The 7,936-nt window shown below is 33.4% G+C and overlaps 1 long non-coding RNA gene across 10 annotated transcripts; it reads left to right on the top strand.

Annotated features, from left to right (window-relative positions):
* The first annotated feature begins 2,097 nt into the window (after positions 1-2,097).
* On the top strand, positions 2,098-4,965 carry LOC131611809 (uncharacterized). 10 transcript variants are annotated; one of them, XR_009287159.1, is made up of 7 exons: positions 2,098-2,475; positions 2,625-2,836; positions 3,404-3,488; positions 3,623-3,693; positions 3,773-4,193; positions 4,302-4,409; positions 4,521-4,965. It is a non-coding gene; the product is annotated as an uncharacterized LOC131611809 (long non-coding RNA). The 10 variants fall into 10 exon arrangements; XR_009287156.1 differs by having other exon boundaries at positions 3,570-3,693; XR_009287154.1 differs by having other exon boundaries at positions 3,404-3,693; positions 3,773-3,858; positions 3,959-4,193.
* Positions 4,966-7,936: the final 2,971 nt, after the last annotated feature.

The raw sequence follows: 7,936 nt of genomic DNA, 5'->3' as shown, positions 1-7,936 counted from the left end.
TTTTGTCATTTTGCTTTTACTATTTGCTTTGATTTTAGCTTTAGTATATCATGACTTAAAAATAATCTGAGGTGCGTGTATCCATGTCCCTCGGGCGCAGAGTTCGTAAGGCTTTTAGTGCCTGATCATGAACCATCCTGACATTGTTTTTGTTTCCCTTAAATTTATTCGAGTCGGTTTTGCGCCTTATACATTTGATCCGTTGTTATCTTTGTTAAGATTTTAACACATGATGTGCTCTTTGGACGTGCAAGACATGGTCTTGTTTGTCCAAGTTGGAACGTACCCAGGGAAAATTATGCTTAACGTTTCTTGATAGTTCATGTTCTTTATCATTTCCAACGGGATAGCAAGTAGTAAAGATGTTTTTAAGGAGCCCCAAGTCGTGACGATCAGGTTTGCACAACTCGTATGTGATTATGATAAGTCCTAAACCATTGAGATAAGGTTCATATGCCCTAGTGACTGAAATAGTTATTTCAAGTGATTGGAATTTCCTATATAGTTAAATAGGCTTTGGTCAATTGTGATTGTTTTTTAGCCTCCTGGCTCTGTAATGATCAATTTTTCCTGTTGTGGCTTTTTATTCACGTATTATCCGAGTAGTCATTAACTGAGTCTCAAATCGGTTTGAAACTGGATTTTCGTACACTTAGGCATTTAATGCTTTCGCTTTTTACCTATGTGTGTGCCTTTTCCCAAAACTTTTTATATAAGGGGAGGCTAGGGGACTTCCTCTCCTATGATCTTTCTCTCCTTTTAATAATGGAAAAGACTAAAGGTGAGAAATCCTTTGAAGCCTCGAAGTCGTGTAGTTTTGAGGAAAAAGAAAGGAAGCGTTGTCCAGACTCTTAATGCCAAAGATGTTGTTATGGAGCATGATTCTGACTCCGAGTATGACGAAGACTAATACCTCAACTCGGAAGATCTTAAGCACCACAAATAAGAAGAATAATGTTTATTCTTGAACTTTGTATTTTACACAATTATCGTCAATCATCAATAAAGAACTTTTCATTCCTTTTGTTGTTTTGTTATAACGCTTTATGTAACTCCTCGATTATGAAACCGGGTGTGAGCTCGTGATGATGTAAGCCCCGGGCATTTTTTATTAGCTGCAATAGCTAATATTAAATGCTTTTATGCTCTAAGTTATGCCCAAGTGCGCAGCCTACTCAACTGTTTGGCCAGGAAGCTTTACTCAAATATCCATTTAGATATCCATTTTATCTTGAACATAGCTCATATGCTTAACTACATTTTGACTTATGGACGATATTTGTTTTATATACCCGGATTTTTAAGCAAGGTATTTATAACTACTTATCTTCTGGACAAGAGGTTTTAGTTTTGTTTTGTCTGTGTTTTTGAGAGTGCTCAGAATTTTTGTTTTACTTCAGAGACTTCAAGTGCACTTGGACTTGGTTAGGCCAGAGGTTTAAATTTTACTTAGTCTGGCTGAAACCAATAGTGCCAGAGGCTTAAGAGTACGCTTGGAATTTATTTTACAACCACTTGTCTGCTGGACGAGAGGCTCTCTTTTTTTGTCCGAGTTCATGAAAATGCTTGAAACTCTTGCTCTATTTCAGAGACTTCCAATGTGCTTGAATTTGGTTTAGGCCAGAGGGTTAGGTTTACGTAGCCCCTAAATCTGATTATGCCAGAGGCTTAAGAGTGCGCTTGGACTTTTGACTTTCGGTGAAGAGCCCCTTGTAAGGTTGTTTAAGGGCGTTAATGAGGTTGACCGAGTTGTTTCTATGGTAGAGAGCCCCTTGCAAGGATTCACCGAAGACGGTTTGAGAGCCTTGGCGAGGTTGATCGAGTTGCGGACAAAGGTCCAGAGACTTAACCGACTTAGAGGTACAGAGCCCCTATAGAGGTAAAACTCACTACAAGAAATTTGCCATATACCAACAGACACCTTTAGTGACTGTAAAAAAAAGCGTTGGTATAAATAGTATTTAGAGACCAAAATTACAAGTTACCCGTTGGTATTGGGTCTCCAATATTCCTAGATAAAAAGCGCTTAATTTGTTGGTCAACCTTTAAAAGAAAAAATTCACTTGTCAAATTTTTGTAAAAGCTTCTTGGAGCGCGTTGTCAAAATCCCAATTCACGAAAACACTTCTCCCTGAAATTCTCCCGCGTCTAAATTTTTCTGGGTGAATTCATTCCCTCCTAAATCGTTTATCAATTTGTGTATCACATGTGTTGCATCTTCAATTACAGCGACATCGATTCTTATTCCTAACCCTAACCCTAATTCTTCATCTTCATTTACGACTGCATCGATTCATCAATCTGTGTATCAAATGCAACAATTCAACTTTGGTGTACCATCTGCAACGATTCATCTCATGTGTATCACCTGCAACGATTGCTCACAGTATCGTTGCGGGTCCTAAAAATTTTAGAAAACTAGTTCATAAAGGTATCCAAGGTATCGCTCAACTGAAACAACACTACAAAGATAAGGTTTTTTATACTCTCTTGTGTTTTAGGGTTTTCTCAATTGAGTGTGTATTATGTTATGTTCTGTTCCATGCTGAAAGTGTTTATATGATCCTTTTTATGGGTGAGTTCACCACGAGTGTATCTTGTTTAACACTTAGTTGTTTGATTAGACCACAGGTCGGAAATCTTAAACGAGACTTCCTTCAATGATTGGGTGAAGTTGGCTGATGCCCCAACATTACCTTCCAGTTTGAGTTTGTTTAAAAAGCTTCAAGAATTGGGCTTCATATCTCTTGACTTATAGGAGTGAGTTTTAGAGGAATGTCACAGAGTTTAACCTTCTCTTTGTAGGCTACAGAAATTGGGACAGACTCATCTTAAGGTACATAAATATGGTTAGTTCTTAGAAAATATGTATGTATCCTGTAATCAACCAATCCAGCTGCGTATTCTTGTTTTGCTAAACTTCTTATAGATAAATGTCACTAAGTTAATGGTTATGATAGTTTCAAGAGTTTGAACTGTTTTTGGTTATGTAGGGTGGATGTTATTTGTACTGATCTGGCATGACTTATGCCTTTCCTTCATTCAATTTACTTATTTGTACGTGGAGATTATATTTTTGTTCTTTTAGTAGTCAATGTTCAATATTTATCTTTTAATGTTGTAGGAGTATGGATTGTGCCTTTCATGCAATAGTGGTGGTATTAGTATTGTTGAATTAGTAATAGGATTTAAGATAAGCTCTTTCCACTAAATGAAAAATTGAAAAGATGATCTATACAACTGTGATGCAACTTAGATTATGGTTTCATTTCTTAGACTAAGATTAAAATTAGTTTAGTTTTGCTCTATAGGTAGTAGTGCTACTTACTAAAATATGTCATATAAAAAATGTCCTATTTTCTTAAGGTATTATTATTAACATTGATATTAATATTATCTACAGTGAATATACCAAATACTTGTCTTAGAAGCCCTTGAGCTAGAGGATACCATACACAGAACTACGATAGTTGTGAAGCTACAAGATGGTTTGCTCATAACCTATATTTCCTTTTCTCATTTTTTTAATCTTCTCATTTTGAATTTCACATCTTTGTTTGTGTGTGAAGAAGGGACTGATATTCCTGATTGTTGTTGTACCACTTTTATATGAACACTTTAGTCCCAAATTTCATTGGTTGAAGAAATGTGTTAGAGCCTTAAAGTGCTTCAGGCCTAAACGAAAAAGGCAAAGTAGGTGAAGTTTGGGATACTATTTTTTTTTAACCTAAGAGAACAGTCTATATAGCTGAAATATATTGATTTATCGTAGAGTTTCTGTTGAAAATGCCAAGTATGAACCCAAATAAGTTTCTTACTTGAATGGATGAAGATGAATGGACCGGACCACCAATGATAGTTAAGTTATTTCGTTCACACAATTGATTTAATTTGAATTTGTTTTTGTTTCTTCATTTTCCAAACTCAGTATCATTTCAATATTTTTGTTGTTGTGTAGGAGAAATCTGATGACAATAGGAACTGAACCTGCTATTGCCATTAACATTACAAGGATGATTGTGGGTCTAGACGAGTAAACAATTGAGTCATTTAAAAAGATTGAACTAGGAAAGTCGAAGACTTCCGAGAGTGGAACACAATGTATGAAAGGTGATTATTTCCTGTATCTTGCTGAGTTCAAGACTGACTAAGAAAGGAAAGAGGATACTGAGCAGTTACTTAAAGGATATGAGGTGTGTTTGATCTCTTGTATTTCTGAAATAAGCGGGTTCAACGATAAACTATGATATTATCTATATATTGTGCTTTTTCTTGTTTTTCTCAATTATTTTGATTATTAGGTTGCTTCAGCCACTACAAACACTGATGTTCCATTAACACATCCAATTGTCTTGGACCTAAACTCAAATTCTTTGTCTTTAATTATGAGATTATGACTCTCTTGAAAGGTAAGAAATTGGTTTTCAATATTTCTCATACTATGTCCATTACTTTTGTTTCTAGCTCTTGTCTCAATGTCATTACTAAAATTTATAGAGCTTGTCATTTGGCCAAACAAGCTTTTGATGAGCCAATTGCGGAGTTGGATACCTTGAGTGAAGATTCATACAAGGATAGCACTTTGATCATGCAGTTGTTGAGAGACAACCTAACCATGTGGACCTCTAATTTGCTATAGGATGGAGGCAATGGATAATGAATAGAACTTGATTTAAGATGCATATGAGTTTTGCCAGAGTAAATAAGTGAATATCAAACTATATGCTGCCAAATGATGATGTGTAATACACTGGAGTGGTTGGTGTACAACTTGCACAATATCACTTGGTGGTAGAAACCAAAGTTTTATTATTTCAAGAGTATTGTCGAAGTTCATACTTCATGCACTGATGAAAATGGAAGAGAGGAAGATAAGAAGAAAGATGGAAGAGAGGAAGATTAGAAATTTCTTTTATCTTAGATACGTTTTTGTGTTTTTTTTTGTTGTCGTAGCAATTATTTTGGTGGTTGTCATTATATAATTGACATTACTTTCTTATTTTGATATGTTTGTAAGATTGCTATTTTGACAATATAATTGAATTTTTTTTGGTGTTGCTTAAAATTTTGTGTGGTGTATATTAAATGTATTGGCAAAATTCGATTATTAAAAAATATTAATTAAGGAAAAAAATATTTGTAAAAAAAAAGACATATACCAACGGTTAATTTTGTCCTATACCAACGGAAATATGTGATGGAAAGTTAATAGATAGTGTAATTAGTCGTTGCTATAGCCCTAAAATTTTGTCCAACGCCTCAAAATTGTCGTTGGTATAAGATATTGAGACGGAAATAAGCCGTTGGTATAGGAAATTATAGTTGACGGAAGCAAATGGCCGCTGGTATAGGTTTTTTTACTTTTAGCGACGGTTTTTAGATCTTTACCAACGGATTTTTGCCGTTGGTAAATGGAAAATTTCTTGTAGTGACTTGTGAGACTAAAACCATTGAATTGACTTAACTCATATGTTTTAAATAGAGTCGCCACTATGCTTTATTGTTTTCAAAGGAAATGGGAGAAAGAGCGAATAAAATCCACATAAGTTTTTTAAAATCAAAACTAATAAACTTATCAGAGATTTAGGTACGGGGGGTTGGTTATGCAAGGGAAAGTTTTGAGCACCTCTCACATCTGTGGTACTCCATAGGAACCTCTTTGAAAATATCATTATTATTGTTGTTTATAAAATTCCTTTTGTGTTTTTGTTTAAATAGAGTGGGAGGATGAGAAAAGAAGGTTTTAAAAGTGAGCTCGGTAAGATATCGTATCTCAGGCCTACGTACCCCTTAAGTGCAATAGGGAAGTCAGAGCTTTTGTAGTTCCTTTTAAAAGGAAAATAAAAGGCCAAGTGGCAAAATCTTTTTGGGTGGTGATCTTTAACAATACTCAACGGGTTTTTAAAATGTTAAGCTTTGACAATACTAAACAAGTTTTAAAATGAGCCAAAATTTAACAATACAAGGCTAAGTTTAATAAAAGAGGCTGGTTGAGCTTTAACAATACAAAACCAAGGATTGATTTAAAAAGGTTGAGCTTTAATAATACACAGGGCCGGTCCAATCAAATCGGAGGCCCAGTTTTAATTCCAAAAATAGGCCTTAAATATTTAAAAAAATACAATTTTAATAATTAAAAAAATGCACAAAAAATAAAATTATATATTAATTAAAGGAAGACTTAAAATACTGTTTGAACTATAAACATTATTTCATACAACTTAAAGTATGTAGCTACTTAAAAAGAGTCATCTTATGAACACTATTTGATTTCTTCATGCAACATTTAGTAATTTTAGTTCAAAATTTATCAAGAGTTCCCGCTTAGAGTCATCTTACGAACACTATTTGTTTTCTTCATGCAACATTTAGTAACTTTAGTTCAAAATTTATCAAGAGTTTTCACTTGAGATTTAACTAACTCTTTAATTTTTTTCATTTTCCTACGCTTATCATTTCTACGTTCATACTTTCTATTTTTAGGAGGCATAGTAAAAAAAAAACTTGAAATATCTCACTATGTTTAATGTATCCGCTGAAGATCAATTTCGTAGACCGTAGTATTTACCGACAGACGTCTATTGGCAGTCCCATTATGAAATTGAATTACTAAAATAAATTAAATTATTAAAGCAAAACAACATCAATTACTAAAATCAATTAAGAAATAATCCTTACTAAAATAAATTAAATTATTAAACCAAAACAAACTCAATTACATTAATAAGATCAATTAAGAAATAATTCCTCAGCATAACAAAAACAATTAAGTTTTACAACAATTACAATCAAAAACACCCAATTAATAAGATCAATTAAGAAATAATTCCTCAGCATAACAAAAACAATTAAGTTTTACAACAATTACAATCAAAAACACCCAATTAATAAGATCAATTAAGAAATAATTCCTCAGCATAACAAAAACAATTAAGTTTTACAACAATTACAATAAAAAACACCCAATTAAAAAATACCACACAGTATAACAACAAAATCAATTAAGTTTTACAATAATTAAGAAAATCAATTATGAAATAATTGCATTCAACACAGTATAATAACACCTAAAAACACCGCACAAAATCAATTAAGAAATAATCCTCTCTCTTAGTATAACAACAACCCCATATTTAACTTTGTCTAAAATCCTATTGAAACAAAACAACTAAAATCCTATCTTATGAATATTATTCATTTAGTTTTACAATAATACCATACCAGAATTTGAAAGATTTAAAGAAAAGAAAAAAACATACCCATACGATGGTGGTGCTGCGTTCGCGTTTTGTTACGGTGTAGCGTTTTGTTACAGTGCGGTGTTTCACTATGGTGCAGAGTTTCGTTACGGCGTGGCGTTTCAATGAACGGTGGTGAATTGGTGGTGTTAACAGCTTTTATTTTTTGTTTTTTATCATTGCTACTGTGTTGCTGTGTTGTTTTACTGAGAAGTGAGAAGAAGAGAGATAATAGAAAGAGGTGAGAGATTATACCGTTTAATTTTCTATTCCTTTTAATATTTCATTTTCTTTTTTATATAATTGGTTAACAGTAATATTTAAAATTGGGCCCCCAAGATTGTGAGGCCCAGTGCAGCAGCACTGCCTGCACCTGGCTGGGGCTGGGCCTGATAATACAAAACCATTTTCAAAACAAGTGGGGTGCAAATCTTTAACAATACTAAGCACAAAGATGAAATAGTTTGGAAGAGAGATTGAGTACCTTGACAATTTTAGTCAATACCATTCCCATTCCTTTAGATTTTTTAACAAAAACTTAAGCAATCAATCTTAGATACCTCAAGTGTGTGTCTGATAACATGTGTCACAAAAGTAAACAAGTGAGTATAACAAAGATATCAATGCATAAGACTCAAATATAAATGATGGATAAGAGGATGTTTATACCTTTGAATCATTTCATGTATGAATGAAGA

This window comes from Vicia villosa, linkage group LG6 (genome assembly GCF_029867415.1).
Source record: "Vicia villosa cultivar HV-30 ecotype Madison, WI linkage group LG6, Vvil1.0, whole genome shotgun sequence".
In the NCBI taxonomy this organism is placed as follows: domain Eukaryota; kingdom Viridiplantae; phylum Streptophyta; class Magnoliopsida; order Fabales; family Fabaceae; genus Vicia; species Vicia villosa.
Note: the sequence above shows the minus strand (reverse complement) of the source record. Positions and strands in the feature narration are given on the sequence as shown.